Raw genomic sequence first — 17,451 nt, 5'->3', positions numbered from 1 at the left:
GCACCTGGGTGGGAATAGGTGGCAGCATCTGGTGCTGCCGTGGGGCTGGGCAAGGTGGCAGCTCGGCACCACGCGCTGCCTGCGTGACCTGCCAGGGTGGCCCCCACGGGCAGGGTGCCGGGCAGGGGGACACACAGCTGGCATCACCAGAGTCATGGCAGGGGCTTTTGCCGCGTGGAGGCAGAGCTCCTGTGTGAAACACGCCAGGGGTTGTGAGGGTGTTTCAGATCAGGTTTTCCCGTGGCGTACATGTACAGTGCTATCGCCTCAGTGTGTCTTATCTCATCCTTCCTCCTCCTCCTCACCACGGCTCAGCTCACTTTCCAGTCCTACCTGTCACTTAAACAGACACAAATGCCTTTGCATAAGGACACTTCTGTCTCACGACTGTTGAGTGTGCCCCACATAAACCTTCCCAGGGCAGTACTCTGGACTACCAGTGCAGCAAATTCATGTGTTGAAAAGTGTCTAACGGGTCATAGGAAACATCCCGGTTGCCGCACACACACTTGTGCAAACATGTCCTGCTCTTTCAGTTAGTGCTAGACAAGCAAAAGCAGGCTGCAGAGAGCAGGGTGTCCCCGTGCACGCTTACACCGCTGTATTTACCAAGGCAGCCATGCTCACTGTCCATCACTCCCAAAGAGGTCCCCTCCGTGGCAAGGTCGGCACAAGAGCTTCATTTTCTCCTGTTCCCTGTGTTTGCAGGGAAAGCAAAGCCCTCAGCCTTGGCTGTCTCCATGCCAATGGTGCCCAGGCTCACTGGGATGCGTGAGCTCGGTGATGAGCCCTGTCGTGTGAGGCAGGATGGGGGTGAGCGGTGACTCACAGGGTCACCCGCCTGTCACCCACCTACACACAGCTGTGGTTATCTCACTGCATGGTGGGAGCCAGGAAGCTCCTGTAGGGTGGTGTGGCCCATGTGGTGGGTAGCTGCCTGCTGCCTGTAGGGCACAGAGGTCTCCCTGAGAGGACTCGAACACAGTTTGGGGCAGCCTGTGGAAGAAACCCTGTCCATAGCCTAAGTCCTTGAGCAAGCTGTCAGCATTGTCCATCCAAGCTCTGTCATCCACAAGCAGGTCCTGGGAGGACAGGTGTCCTGCCAGCAGGACAGACTGCTCAGCTGCACTAGGTGAGGCAGAAAGACCTGAGGGGCCCCCACATGGTTTGGTGACTCTCTCAGATGAAGACAGGAGGATGTCGTGGGTCACCTGTCCTAGCACTGAGACCCAAGGAGCAGCTGAGGTAGGTGTGGTGGGATACATCCCTGGCTGGACTCCCATGCACTGCCTCCTGTCCAGGGTCTCTGCCTTCCTCAGGGACTGGGGAGAGTAGGGTGTCATCCAGGGGACAGACCCCGCCAGCCCTGTGCTGGGTGGAAGAATCCTTTGGGTTGCATGGTACAGCCTTTGGCAAGCGGAGAAGCAAATGAGCTCCTCCAGAGATGGTGGCTGCAGTGGTGTTAGCACAGCCTCGTGTGCCACCATGAGCACGCAGGAGGCCGCAGTTGGCAGTGGGGACTAAGAAGTTGGTGGCTGACAGTGCCAGCGCCAGAAGGAGATTGAACTCAGCCCAGGGAGGAGGGAGAAGGGATGGAGGAGTATTTCATGGCAGAGGATTGGAGGTGCAGGTGAGAAGCAGCTAATTTGGAGATGGTGGCCTAGGAAAGAGCCCCGAAGGGGGATGTAGGCCAGGAGGGTAGGGCGTCTGGGGGAGGAGACCATGGATGTGGGGACAGGCTGGCCACATGGTCAGGACTGATGTGCTCCATCCTGCGCAAAGGCTGGAAGTGACCAGGGCACACAAGAACATGGCAGGAGAGAACCTCTTGGATGGTGGCAGCCAAAAAATACTGGGAGAAGGTAGGTCTGTGCAAGTAAGGCCGGTGGCACCTGCCTGCAAGCAGGGTGTTTAGCCTGGACACAGGGATTTGTTCCTCCAAGGAAGATAGGAGAAGGCTGTTCATGCTGGGACTTCCTGAGGACCTGTATGTTTTCCTGACATTTCTCACCTATCTCTTACCAAATCTCAGTGCTGGAGGATGCTAAACTAACACAGATTACATCTGTGTTTTGCTAAAATATAGTACACTAAGCAGGACTAGACGATGTGGTTTTGGTTGTTATGCGAAACGGGGACCGCCTACATGGGATGCTGCAAACCTTCATGAGACAATCTGGGTGACCTTTGAGGATACCACCTTTTCCATGGCAGCAAAGGAAAAACACTGTTAAACTTGGGTTGTTTTTTTTTAACTTCCCACCCCTCAACGATGAACATCTCTTTCCTACGTTAGCAATTTGAAAAGGTCTCGTTGCTGTGCAATCCTTTGGGTGTGGAAGGTCTTCACCTTTATTTGAATTCCAAATTCAAAGCTTAATTTACAATTTACATTCACATGTCCAAGGAGGAGGAAAAAAAAAGATGATGTAAGGATAGCACTATTTGTAAAGCCAGCCATGCTTTATTCAAGGGCCGGCTGCAACAATACCCCACTTGTACAACGCTGTAGAAATACATCATACAGGTGCCTCTGTTTTGAATGAATCTTATGTATGACCTGCACACATACTGGAATGGATCATTAGTGCTCTTCAGGCTGTATACCAGCCTATTCAGCCTCGTTGATGTTGATGCTACAGACCCATATCATTGATTTCTTGAGCTGAAAGAAACCCTTTTGTTCTTAAAATATTATAAGAACCATTTTGTTTCTGAGTGCCCTGCGCTTGGGTGGAGACACTTGATATTTCAAGAGCTCCAGCGGATTTCTTTATCTTTCTTTCAACTGCAAGACACACATGCACGAAAAACATAATTGGTTTTTGCTAATAGGAAGCAACAGAGGAGAGTGGAGGTAGGTCTGATAATTGTAACACATGCGCGCCTGACCTTGTTCTTTTCCCAGGAGAACAAATCAGTTTACCCTCTGCTTTCGCCAGCTGGTCTGTAATTTGCCTCCCCGTTTCTACATTTGAACGGAGGCACATCCGGACTAGGAGGAGGACTCACTCCCACAATGTAGCACATGCAAGTGTTAGAGCTTATATTTTTGGACTTTGCCCATGGGACTTTTTTGTTCCTCGTTTTCTAAGTGTTACTGGCATAGACTAGGTTAAATACACGGATTTCCTGGCAGAAGAGTGTCCTTAAAACTCACTGCCCTCTGGATTCATTACCTTTCTTCCCCCATGCTTATTTTTCTACTTGTCTTGTAAATTACATTACATCTTGTTTTTTATAAATGCAGATGAGAACCTACAGTTTAGCTGCTGCCTACAGAAATGGCTCCGTTGCCCCATGCGGTGGCATTTCCTACAGCACACAGAAGAAAGCCCCCTCCCCAGCCCTTCCTCCACTCTCTGCACCCGCTGCTGCCTCGTCACAGGGGCAGGGGTGGCTAATCAGCACACCATCAGCCTTTTCGGGTGCTGAGGTGGGGGGTGGCTCCAGCACAGCACTGCTCAAGACCTGGAGCCAAGGGTGCACCCTGCGCCCGCAGGCACGCGAAACAGAGCGCATAGAAACAGCATAGCGAAGAAGTCAAAAGCTAATGGCCATTTTCTCCTTTTCAAAGTCACCACTCAGGGTCCCGTTTCCACAGGTGACCTTGCCTTTATGGAAAAATGGCCATACCCTGCCACAAAGACCCAATGCATCATTAAACTGTGAAACTTTTGCTGCTGGAGGCCAGAGACAGGAAAGCAGTCAGAGGGTTCACAGAGGTACTGGGGGAAGAATGTTCCATACATATGCATTTTTCAGAAAGAAAATTATCGCATCATTTAAGAACTAGCAATGAATCAGCAAAGGAGAGGTGACAAATTAGGTTCAAATCCATCTCATGTAATTCGTGAAAGGTGATAATGCATCTGTGCCAAAAAGCTGATGGTTTATCACAGATCTCAAAAACATTTAGGAGCAAATGTTTCATCTGATCTGTTGTCATTTCCTGAAATGGAAAACAAATTTAGGAATACAGTTTAACAATAATAATCATAACTTAATACTAATAATAATTAGAGTCAATGTTTTCCGAAGGTCAATGAGCTAACTGACTTAAGTCTCTGAGGTTAAGAAGAGATAATTAGTGCCAAAGAGTTATAATTTAATGTCTTCTTCATTACTTCATTCTTCATTCTTCATCATCCAGCAAGGCCAGGCTGGATGGGGCAGCCTGGTCTAATGGGAGGTGTCCCTGCCCAGGGCAGCGGTGTGGAACTAGATGGTCTTTAAGGTCCCTTCCAACCCAAACCAGTCTGTGATTACTGTGTACCACATAACCATGCGTGTTTCTGCTGGAGAGGTGAGTCATGCACAGGAAGGTAGCAGATAAGCAAAAAAGCCCGTAGAACCGCATGAAAAAGCACAATACAGCGTGGCAGCCTTGTTAGTGATACAGTGGCGATGGGTGATAAAGCGGACATGTCACAGCGTCACTCAGGACGCTGACTGCACTTGGCGACCGCTGCTTATAGTGCTTGGGCTGGGGTCCTCAATGGGCTGCACCGAATGGGAGGTGGAAACCCACCAAAAAGCATTCGGTGGGGGGTCAGCAGTCAGGAACATCGAAGTGCCCGCCACCAAGGAAGACTGGCATGGAGGAGTCGCCAGATGGTGATCCCCGCCTGGTCCTCCAGATGCCACAGGTGACTGCACCAGACCCGCTAACAGCGTCATTACAAAACCCAGCATTTGAAGCTCTGCCTGGCCTTGAGCACACCATCAGATTCCAAACCCTACGTGAGGTGTAGCCTGCATCCAGATAACCAAGGACACGGCAGGACTGCGCTGAAGGACTTAGGCATGTTGTTTATCCCTCCTGCGTGAGCACGTGGATAACGCTACAATGCACCAGCACCTGTCCCAGCTCCAACAAAGATCAATGTCTCATCAAGGATTAAGTGGCTAAACACTTGTTTCTGATCAGTGATTTACCAGATCTGTCAATGACATTTCACAGCTCCAAAGCACTGGGACGGAGGGCACACCAGCTAATGCTGGGTTTTTCCTTCCTGTGTATGCTACCCAGCATTCAATATAATTAAACTGTGCAACTGGAATAAAGGGATTTAAAGCACATGACGCTACCTGAGCCTGCTGGGTGGTGTGAGCTATAGATCTGTCTGTGCATTTATAGAAAATGTAAAAGGTCAGTGATTGGATTGATTTTTAACCTTTGCAGGACTGCCTCTTAGATTAAAAGAGTAAGTTGTTCATGTTTGCTTTGATTTTCAGGACAGGGAAGCATATATGCATACCTATAAATGTCAGCCTTTCCTTTTTCTGGAGCTGTGCTGACATATTACACTCAGAGAATAAAACAGACGAGCAAAGAATGTGAACCTGACCAATGAGCACGGGCTCTGGAAGATGGGCACATTTCCCCCTTACATGGACACGAAGCAAGGAAAATGTGGTTTGAGAAGTTCAGCTCCAGATTCTGCCACTGGAATTTAATTTTGAGCTTGGACATCTTGGCTTTCAGCATCTCACAGTTAAAACGAGCGTGAGGGAGCGGAGCTGAAAGCAACACACCTACAGAGAACAACTGATTTGCACCAACGCGTTTTTCACTCTGAATCGCTCTTTTACTCAGTGTCATCCAACTACCCATCACCAGTGAGAATTCAAGGCAGCACGACACTTGGAACCCCCTGACCTCGTGCCACAGACAGCCTTTAGTCCCAAGCCCTGAAAACGCGACAGCTTTGCCGGCATACACGCGCATTCCATAGGCCTCCCACTTGAAGACCTCAGTGTTGTCTAGAAAGAAAGAAACAAAACTTGGGCAGGAAATTTGGCCAAAAAGACACCATCCAGTGGTGGTGGCCGCTCTCCTCCCCGGCCCTCGCCAGCACTGAGCGAGCGTGGGGCTGCACAGAACAGTGAGCTGCGGGCATCAGGGAGCGTGCGAGGAAGGGAAACCCAGGAAACGCGTAAAGTTGTGTTGGATCCCGTTTAACTACAAAGTTCATTTGGTGGCTGGGGCTTTGTCTGCTTTGCTCCGTTACATTTCTTCTGTGCTACAGCCTCTCACCACAACTTCCTACTCATGAAAGTGGCAAATTTCCCCACAGTTCCTTTGTGCAAAGGTCTGACCACAGTGCGTTTTCCAGATGCTAGTGATACGGACCCTGAGGCTGCAGATAAACACGCACGACGTCAGTGCCGCCTCCTGCCTTTTCAGGGCAGGGTTTCACTTGGTGTTAGTCATGTGACTTCTACACCTGCCCAAGTTTTGTTGTCATCGTACTCACAACAGGCTCTTATTAGGGTCCCCTCCTTTATCTCTCCCTAGATTTAATGGTTTAAATATTTCTAATGGTTTAAAATACTCATTTACTGCAGTATTGGTGTTTTTGGAGAAGGAAGGACCTCCTGTGTGAAGTCGGTCCTCAGGAAACATCACCGGCATCTCCTGACTCCCTTATCCAGCAGGGCCTGTCACTGAAACATAGTGATGTCACCGGCTCTGCCAGCGCTCGTCCAGTTGCTTCAAAAACCCGGAGATGGATTAAAGCACTGAGCAGCTCTCCCAGCGACGGGACCGCGTTAGCAGGTCAGTGCTAACCATTCAGGAGACAAAATTTTGGATTCACTTGCTGGGAGTCTCTGGCAGCTGCTGATGTCAATGCTGCTGCACACGTAGAAGCTCGTGAGAAATCCCCACCTGAAACCTGAGGTTTCTGAGCAAATCGGCTGCGGGCACTCTCTAAAATGCACTCTCAAAATCCACCCTCTAGTGTAATATATAGATAGCAAACCCACGAACCCTTGGGTCACGCTGCAGCAGGAACCTCTGGGGACACATGTGCTGCTGCAAGTTGCTGACGCGACTTCGGACAATTGCTTCTTTCCAACAGCCCCTCAAACACGCCTAATTCATTTCAGCGAATCAGTATCTTTTTGGCATTTTTGACTAAGATGTACAGTCGCTCTACTCGCCACGGCCTTGAGCACAGTACGGTGTGTCTTGCACACAGACGAAACCTCTCATCTAGTAGTTCTCCTCTCCTCCCTAAAGTAAAAGGTCAAAGAAAAATCAGTCTCTCCTGCTGGTATTACCAGAAGGCATACAACAAAGTCAGATGTGCTATTTATTTTTTGCCTCATAGACCCCTAGGTTTAAAAACTTCCAAGTACAGGAAGTAATTCCCCGTGACTTACATTAATTTTTAAAGTCATTTTCTACTTTGCAGAGTTATAAATCGGTTGTATTGAAACTCTGGGCTGCTAAAACACGGTTACTATTAATGTGCCCGTAACCCTTAGTCACTGTAGGAAGAAGGATGGTGATCCTACGTGGCTGCGAGCGCGGACCTGTCACCTTAGCCATGGAAACCTGCGTGTATACTCAGCAAGATGTCCCTCAGCAGTGACACCATGGCAGGGTCTGCTGCACGGGCTCAGCACACCGCTGAAGGGGCACCAGCCACGCAACGGGCTTTCCTTCAGTGTAAGCAATCCCCTGCCCCACGCCGAGGAGCCGGCAGCAGCCATTAAACCAGAGTGAGGATGGCGGGGGACTCTGGGCACAGCGGGAGGGGAAAGCTGGGACAGGCACCGCCAGCACCGACCCTGCCCCAAGCCACCCTCGCACCCCGCAGCACTGTGACCTGCTGCCCCACGGCCCCCATCGGTTCATCTTTTTTTTCCCATTGCCAAGCTGTACTTTCCCAGAGAATTGCTTCTTTTTGCTATTGATAAAGGATAATGCACAGGTAGGGGGCCCTGAGCTGCCTTTGAGCAGCAGAGGACTGCTCTCCCCAGTGGAAACCATGGCTCCCGGAGGAGCCCTCTTCTCCAGGACCATTCCAAGCACACTTTTTCCTTTGACCTTCCCAAATTCATGCACCTCGTACCAAATGCAGGCTGTGTTTTGTTCCTCCTCGCATTAGCATAAATCCAGAGTGACACTTTAACAGCTGGACAGACGTAGGCCCTCATATAGAAATACCTGCGTCCAGTAAATCCGAGCAGAACCGTGTCCTCTGCTTGAACAGGGAAGAAATGATTTGCTCAACTTGCTTACATGCTTAATTTCAAAAGTCATGGTTCCTCCTTTCCCTTCCACTCAGTGACATTTATTTCATCGAAAACCTTTCGTCACGGGAAATCTCTGCTTGATTTGCGTTTGGATCATTGAATTGCTTTTCCTCTAAACGGCGATCAGTCTTCATTTTGCTCGCAGGCTATTTTGCAGTAGCTCTGTGGGGAACTAATACTACTATTTTTCTAATCGCTCTGTTGGATGCTGTAACAACGTAGGTCATGAGAAGGTTATATCCAGGGGAAAACAGTGTCTGAACTAGGTGTCTAAAGGTCATTTTTTAACTTTGTGTCACCACTTGCAGCTCAGACAGAGTTTTTAGGTGCGAGAGTTTGCACCCTCTCCACAGTTTGCATCAGCCCCACTGCGTGTGGGCAGGTTCTCGTGACAGCCATGGTTCCTCTTGACATTTGGGCACGTCCAGCTCCCATGGCCTCCAGCCCCTCTCCAGGGAAGGGCTCAGCCCACACCTAGGAGGGAGGCAGTCATCCCTACCGACCTGAAGTCCTAAATCCGGTTGGGGCTATTTTTAGGTTCTACACATACATAGTAAAACCCATTGCTGCCCAAAAAATCTTGGGGTTTAAAATACCCAGTTCTGAAAGCACAGCATCACCAGCATTAGTCCAAACACGGCCCAAACAGCCCTACCAGCCCGGCGTTGTACACGTGCCCAGGGCAATGCCACACGATGAGCCCTACCTGCCACAGCCAACGGCCCCGCTGAGGCCTCGGCATCCAGCACAGAGCTTTTGCTGCATTTTTTGAGATTTCAGGATAGGTCTCTCACAGCCGGCACTCTGTACTTATAAAGTTTGAAACGCCAGAGTTTACAGCCCTGGGTCTTGTCTTCTTGAAGGAGTACCCCTGCAGCCTTTCCAACCCAACAGGAGCTCGCTGTGGTACCCGCGGTGTGTGAACCTTGTTGTTTATATCTTCTGTCTAGGGGACGTGCACAAATTAATAAGCTTTGCCGTCTTGATCTGCTTGCGTGGGCAGGGGCTGGTGGGGTGGTTTTGGGGCCGAGAAGAGTTGATTTTCCTGAGAGCAAGCCCAGCTCTGCAGCAAGAGCTAGTGTAGTGCAGGGAAGAGAACCAGAAACCGCAGTTTTGCCACATCATAACCCCAGAGAATGCAGGTTTACACCTACAGCTGCTGAGACCGTCTTCAGCCCTTTGGAAATAAGAACAAACCCAAAAGCCACTATTATCATTCTTTCTTATGGGAAGGGCTTCTCACCCCCACGCTCCTCGGTGTGTCTGGCGGGTTTGTGCCCTTGCTGAAGCTCATCTTTGGTACCTTGAGCTAAAGGGCTTCGCTGACACCAAAGTTAAATTTGTCTGGGGGACAGAGGCTCAAATTAATTTTAATGCAGCCAAAGAGGGCAATTGGCTCATTTGAGATACTAAGGTCTGTCTGGCAGATGTTCCCATCGATACCACGAATATCAGGTGTGAACAACACCGAGCTTTGGGAAATTCACATTTGCATTTCAGCCTATTGGAACTGGTCATTTATCAGAGCAACGAGTGTCACGTCTTGTCAGCACAGCTCCCCTGGTGCAGCTGCCAGCAAGACACCTCAGCTCCGCAGGAGGCTGTTCTCTCGTTTGTCTGGAAGAAAAGTGACACCTGAACCACAGCGGAACGTATGGCTTTTGGGTGTGTGAACCACAATTTATCTATGTTTCCTAGCCTGCCAGGCATGCAGCAATATTGCAGATCTCTAGCACTGTAAAGGGTAGCATCTGCTCGACATTTTACAGTTATAAGACTTCAAACATACCTTACCCGACAGAGGCTTATAGACCATAACACACACAGCCTTTTTCACTGACTCCCTTTCCCGGCAGCCCCAGGTGCCGCTCCCAGGGATGGCTCTGTTTCTAGCCCCCTAATTTCAACAAAATATCACAACAGAGCAGTGCATGCAGGCAGACGGCGCATTTCCAGAGACCCCTCTGTACTGATGCCGCTGTCACATCCCGGTGATCCCCAAGCCTGCGGGAAGCCCAGCCCCACGGATGCTGCCCAGGCAATCCCAGCTGCAAAGCACGCAGAGTGACAGGGAACCCGGCCGTGCGGGGACAAGGTCCTTGGATCCTGCAGTGAAGCATGGCGAAGTGGCGTACGAGGACAAGATAAGGCCACTGGGGATGAGAACTAAAAAGTCTTGAAATTTTAACTCAGTGCACACCCAGCAAGAGCTTTGGAAACCTGCCTGTGGATTCCCCACACCGACAGCATCCCCTCCGGTTCAACAGCTGCTGACGGAGCTCACACTGTCCATGGCATTAGTGTCACCTTGCAGCTAACATTGAGGAGCGGCTGTAACAGAGCGCTGCTCAATTGCTCACCCCAGGGCAAGTGTTCACTTTGTGCCGCTGCTTCTTACAACTTAATGACTGCTGCAAAGTTTTGAAACTCTCCAGAAGAAAAGTCATAAGTACATTTAAATGCGAAGATTCCTGCTTTTAATGAAATTCCTACATGCTGTAAATAGTTGTCCTGAAAAATCAAAGACTTACTGCAGGACCACATTCACCTTTCTGTACTGTAAGACGTTTAGACTGAGAATGTGACAAAGGACGTTTTAAATACTTGCAATTGGACCAAAAAAAAGTTAACCAGCAGGTCCAGAATTGCTTTTGGGATCCAGCTGCGTGTAGCTGGAGTCTCCCAGCACACCCTGGTTGTTCGGCACTGACCCTAAACCTTCACTTAAACCTAATCCTTCATGGTGCTGTGGCCATGGCACATGTGCACCCTTCAAAGTGGAAAGAGGCAGCTGACACCAGGCTCACCATGTTTTGCAGCCATGAGTGCAAAGAGGTGAGCAAGTAATCCAGTAACCTATCCAATGGGCTTGCCTAACTCTCAGCTGGGGGTTTTTGAGGAAGCCGCATCCACAGCCAGTGCCCCCCCGAGCTCCAAGCACTGTCCTGCTGGGACCAGCTCCGTGCTGCGCCCATGGGGCCAGGGATGCCCACGGCCGTGGGAGCAGGGCAGAAGCATCTGATGGCTGAAAGGGAAGGACTCCCTGAGTATTTGCCCTTTCCTAGTTCTGGAAAAAAATAATTTCTGGAAATGTCTGTAACACTGAGAGTGCAGGGACCTCTTTGGCTTTTAGCTCACTCCAGAAGCCTTAATAGGCCTTGAAAAAAAAGGAGAAGAAAAAGCCATTAAGCTTTTTCTTTGTTTTCACAGGCTATTATCTACCCTCTTATTTCACAGTCTCTTGCGTGACCCGTCATAGGGCAAATAATGCAATAAACTGCCTTCACTGCCAGTAATTGTCCTGCGCTGCCCTGGCCACGCCACTGCTGCGGGGGCCACCTGTGAACCCCGCCACACCGGGGTCTCCCAGCTCCCCGAGGAGGGGGTATCCACACTTTCTGCATCCTGGAACACACACAGCTGTCACTGCAAAGACATGGCTTGTGGCTCAACTGCGAGCAAATGCTTTGCTGTGTGAAATCCGGCTGGGGGTCTGGCGGAGAGGATAGACCTCTTGCTATGCAGGCTGCTGGTGGACAAGAAATACTTTGGGGACTGTGATTTTTCTACTCCTGTACAGAAAAACCAGGAACATAAAAAGAAAAAAAAAAAAACAACCAACAAACAAACAAGAAAAAAACAGGAGAAAGTAAGATTTAATACTTTCAACATTTGAGACAATGACATTGTGAACAATGACAACGTGTCATTGACCAATTTCATAGGATACATTTTCTGCAGCATGGATCCCTTTCATATCATGGCGGTGCTGTAGCCTTTGAGCTGTGCTGGGGGAGCTTCACATGATGTGTACCCCCCTGCCTGGGCCACAGGGCAAGGAAAGAGGCCAGTGACTCCCAGCAGCCAATGCCCTTCCCTGGTTTCCGTTGAGGTTTCTGTGTAGGGAACACCTTGGTTTTGTACCGGCTCTGCTTTCACCGCTACCGGCTTTAGGATCTCAAGCAAGGAAGAATTTTGTCTTTTTGGTGTGTAATTGCCCTCAATGCTAAATGAAAGCTGCCTTTCCAGTTTGATACCCATCAGTTTAAATTTCCAGTCTCCCTGAGTCACACTTTTCTCTGGGACCCTTTCCCCTGCATGGAGCAGGACGCTATCTCTCGGCTCTGCTGGTTCCATAAGGACACCAGTGCTATGCTCGTTCTTTCCATGACGCCCCATCTTTTTGTGAAGCTGGAAGCCTGGAGAGGAGTACAGACTGCAGCTCTGCACTAATAAAAACTACCAAGAGCAACATTTTGCATGATACAGGCTGCTCACAGCTTGCGGCAAGAGCTGAGCCTGCAGCTCGGGGCTGAGGCACACTGGGTTTCTCTGACCCCAGCATAACAAAGCAGACCTCAAAATGTTGCCATGACAATGTGTTACTTTCTCTTCTTCATGACTATGCTCAGACCAGGGACATTACCAGAAGCCACATAGGTTTCATGTAGCATCAGGGGCTATTTTAGAGAACAACCACCAAACCAGCAACAGGCTGCCCAGTGGAGGTCTCATTTTAATGGGGGAGTATTTCTGTCAGTAGGATAAAGCCTCTGTGTGTGTGTGCATATGCGCACACACGCTCCTGGGCAGCAGGATGGCTCCGTGCAAGCCGTGCCAGCTGGGAACCTCCAGGGCTGGCACAGATGCTGGCCGCTGCCTTCCCCCACTTTCACCTTGCCGTACTTTGCCTGCCCACGGGCACCCTTGGGAGCAGCATCGCTGTTGCTGTGTCCCAGGACAGCACTACCGCAGGCAAAGCTTGTCCTCGGCATCTAATTAAATCTCCGCTGGTATTTGTCCACACACTGCAAAACATTCCTGATAACCTGGGGACAACTGGCTGCTAATTAGTACGGTTCCTAAAGGCTTCATTACTATCCATGGCTACTGTTGTTTGAGTTTTAGTTAAAAACAGTTTAATTCCATAACTGTTCATTACTGGCGAGAAAAGGGTGCACAGACCAAAGCTGCTGCACTCACAACAGCAACAAGTTTGCCCCCAAAGTTCCCGGTAGAGGACCAGCAAAACACACATTTGATGGGACAACCCAAAGGGATCCCAAGGGAAGCATTTGGGTGCTTAGAAAAATAGGTCATCCTAAGCACCCAGCACCTCACTAAAATCCTACCAAAAATCTAGTAGGACCGTCATTAATGAGTGCTCCCTAAAAGCATCAACTAATATTTATAACGATCTATATCAAAATAATGAAATGACATCAACCCATTGCACGTTCAAACTCACCAAGTCCCATTAAGATACCTTGGGGCTAACAGCCCTGCAAGCAGATGATGATTTATAAAGAACTAAAAAAAAAAAAAAATCTTTAAGAAACAAAAATACCAAGCCCAAAATACAAGAATAAGAAGAATCAAATAGGAAAGTCTGTTCTGAGCCTGCCCATTTATAGCAAAGAGTAGCACTGGTTTACACGGGAATTACTAACACAAACATTAGGAAACTCATTAACTAACAGAGTTTATTTCGTGGAATAAAGATGAGATGTCATCACGGACTGCAACAGCAAAAAGACAGATAATATCAAATGTTCAACTACGAGCAGTTAGAGGAGTGGCTTTTGGAGGAACTTGGGCTGATCTGCCAGCAAAACCACATCTTTGCCATCTATGGCCAACCCAAAGGGTGGAGGGCAAGAATTAGTGTGCAGTAATTAGAGTTACAGAGTCAAGGCATCCAGGACAAGGTAAATTAATGGTGAGAGGACTTTATCATGTGTGTTACTGGCAGATGACCATGCGCAGCTCTGGCAAGGGAGATACTGGCAGGCGTTAGGATTACTGACCCCAGCACAGCCGGGTGGTGACCTCCCAGCAGAGGGCTGGCCACAACCCGCGTCTGCTTGGTTGACCCCTACCAGTGTGTTTTGCAAGCAAGGATGGATAAGGCAGGAGAGCACCCCAACCTTCTCAACACATGTCCCAAAGAACTGGGGAGCTGCCTCCAAATCCACAGGGATCCAGCCGTGCAATGCCAGGGAGACACCCAGAAAGCTGTTGGACTGCTAAACCTTTGAGGAAATAACTTTGATTTCTGACAGCAGCAAGAAAGGGCTGGCAGGTAGGAAGCGGAGCAGGCAATACATTCTTTGTGACACACAACCCAAGTTTAAGTCAAAACCAACCAGAGTTTTGCTTCTACATAATCTCCCAGCCCTTTCCCTGCAGCATTTAATCCTCTCTGATTAATTACACCGTGATTTACTGAGATCAGAATAGATGGGGCAAGAGAGAGCCATGTACAAAATAATAATTGCTATTCACATAAGCGTCTTTTTTCATGTAAATTGTAACTCTTCAAATACTGGCAATGGGAGTTATTTTCATTACCATATTTTCACTGGCTGTAATTAGCCAAGGAGGAGGATTATTACCGCTCTTATCACTATTAAGAGAGAAAAACTGCTTGGCACATCCCAGAAACGGCTTGAAGCCCAGGTCTCATGGGCATCATATGCCTGGATTTCATTTTCCAGCAGCCTTTCCTCAGCCTGGATTCAGGCAACCTGGAAAACCCATTTCTCCCGTGGTCACATTCTCATCTTCCTCGGAGGGGCCCTGTGCCATCTTGTGGCCATTGTGAAAATGGAGGGAAACTTAATCAAACTTAATAAAAAACCTGCCGCTGGCTGCAGCCCCTGCCCCAGCCCCGGCCCCCACTGTGGGGGATGTGCCACTGCTGCGGCAGCTCGGCAGCGAAATCGGCTTTTTTAAAAAAAATAAAATGGAAAAGAGAATTGAAGCGAAATAAGATACGCTTCTGCTTGAAAATATGTCCTAAATTTACCTCTGACTTGCCCCCGAAAATGTACACCAAATGCCATACGCGAAGGGGGTGCCCCACACCTGCCCCGCAGCCCCCCGGCAGCAGGCAGGGCCGGAGGTGGTCCCAGCCAGGGCATAGGGATCTGGCCAGACCCAGAGGGCAGCAAAACTCACAAATCATCACATCGCAAGCTCTCGTTGTCTATAAATTAATCCTAAATTAAGGTGGGGCAGTGCAAAGACCCCAGGACAAGTGCATTATTTCTTTATTCACATCAGGAAGGATGAAAAATACCTTTAGCAGAAGATTGTCCACGAAAGCAGAGAGAAAAACCATCGGGACAATATGGATTTTTTTTTTTCTTCAGCAAAGACTGGTGGGAAATGTTTTTGGTGCTCTCAGCAGGCACTTCTGCTGCTCCCCCAGAGCCCAAACGGCACCCTGCTCCTTGCTGGGTACCAGCTCCAGCCTAGCTCTGAAATCTTCTGAGACATAAATACGCATTGCAAAAACTGTACATTCCACTGTCTCTGCAGAGCAGAGGAGACCTGGAAAAAGGGTGAATTGTCCCATGTTCACATGCCACCGACACGGCCACACTCTTCCCGGGGAAGGGACCGCAGGCAGCTGTGGCAGGGCTACCCTCCTGCCAGCTGCGCTGCTCTCCCCCCAGTTGCCCTCCCTTGCACCCACTCGCAGAAGGTCCTGAAGGGCAAGTCATCCCTGCGTAGTGCCGCGGAGAGCTGCTGCTGGCCCCGGCGCTGAGAAATCCCCGCATCTTACTGAATTTAGGGCTGCAAAAGATACTGGTGTGGCAAGTGGCTCTTCCAATCTGCAGCCCATCCTCCGCACCTCGACTGGTGAAACTCTGCTGTTAAGCCAGAAGCAGAAGCTGGTTTGGGTTTGGTTTTTTTTTTGTGAACAAACAACATTTCCCTCTTCACTGTTCCTATCGTAATTTTTTAACTAGAATTTACCCTTCCTGAAGCATCCCCAAAGAGCTGTCGTGGGGATAAATGCATTTGTCATTGCCAATACCTTTCTTCTGCCTTCAAAATCCAAGACCTGCTCCTCAAAGGAACTTCAGCACCTTGATATTTCCATCCAGCTGAAAATCAACAAGCTGCAGGCTGGTAGGGAGCATACCTAAATAGATTTCTGTGCCATTAAGTTCCCAAGTCAATGACAAGAAGAGAATTTAGGAAATGAGTCCCGCAGGCTGTATCGCAGTGGTATGTGATCAGGGGATTAGAATAGCCAGGGATGCAGACTGGACACCCAAAATGAGAGCCACTGAGGACGCTCGGCCACAGGTCCTACACAGGCAACCCAGTTTTCCACCTCTGCAAAGTGCAAAACGTTCCTTTGCTGTCTCTCTGCCTTGCCTAAATCTCTCATTGCCTTGCTTTCCTCTTCGCTTACTATTTAAGGCAGCAAAGGGACTTGGCATCTCATGTGCAGCAAAGGTGCCGCACAGCAGCACATTTGTTGATTTGATCATCTGGGAACTTGACTGAAATTGCACAGCTGCTGGTGAAACTTGTTTCTCCTCTGAAAAATGGGTAGGAATTACCTAGAAATAAACGTGAAATCTCAACAGATGCTTTTCACGGATTTACTTCTCTGAATACTGTTTCACATCCAATACATTCTTTTGTTGGGTTTCGCTTTAGTAGGGAGTGAAAATTCCTACTCCACAATATTCACCTAGAAAATCATATCACTTAAAATGAGATGATGAGTTCAAAGCGATTTTGTATTATCAAAATGATTATTTGACACATTTTTCAGTACGTGGCCTGAAGTGTCTCAAGCCAGTGGAAACAACCTTTCGGCTTTTCACCTCTTTTCACCTCTAATCAAAGTTCCCTTTAAGAAACACATAGGACCTGAATTTTACTTATATTAATATTTATTTTAATTCTATTAATATTTATGATTATATTATAGTTTCCATGCAGATTACCTAGTGTTCTTGACCATCCAACAAGCCAGCCACATGTGAACTCTGCCTTTCTTCATTTTTGCGGGCAAAGCTCTTTGCCTGCCTGCACAGGCAGTGCCCTCTGTAAGCAGCCCATCCTGAGCGCTGCGACTTATCTACGCAGATAGGGGCATGCAAAGCTTGAAATTAATCAGACGTTTTTTTTTTACACAAGCACACAGAAACTTACTTCCTATGGGCTCCCAAGAGTAGACCCATCAGCAATAGTTCACAGGAGCATCTGGATCATCCCATGCTCTTCACAGCTTTACCCTGAAAGGCTCTACCTGGCAGATCTGAGACATGCATCACTTTTAGTGCTATAGTTAAGTATGTTCTGCATTTCATAGAATTGTAGAATTCTATGATTCTATGATGATTCTATGACAATTCTGTCAGGCAATGATTCTATATGCCACTTACCGCTGGAGTTAAGTACGTCCTGCATTTCATGTAACTTGCTGCCTAAACGCAGCCGACTTTTGCTCTGATCTGAATTTATTTGTATTCCCAGCTTCGCAGCAGCTCCCCGAGCTATGAGACCTCGCTCGACCGCGATACCCCCCCCCCCGCCCCGCCCCACCTCTGCCCTGTGGAGGTCTCCCAGCCGCAGCCGTGGGAGGAGAGCACT

At 48.9% G+C, this 17,451-nt stretch overlaps 1 protein-coding gene across 3 annotated transcripts in view; it reads right to left on the bottom strand.

The window, feature by feature from the left end:
- LOC128911342 (G-protein coupled receptor 35-like) overlaps window positions 1–17,451 on the bottom strand; it is a 34,246-nt gene that overhangs the window by 9,492 nt on the left and 7,303 nt on the right. The window lies entirely within an intron of this gene.

The sequence above is a fragment of the Rissa tridactyla genome, chromosome 6 (assembly GCF_028500815.1).
Source record: "Rissa tridactyla isolate bRisTri1 chromosome 6, bRisTri1.patW.cur.20221130, whole genome shotgun sequence".
Taxonomy (NCBI): domain Eukaryota; kingdom Metazoa; phylum Chordata; class Aves; order Charadriiformes; family Laridae; genus Rissa; species Rissa tridactyla.
Note: the sequence above shows the minus strand (reverse complement) of the source record. Positions and strands in the feature narration are given on the sequence as shown.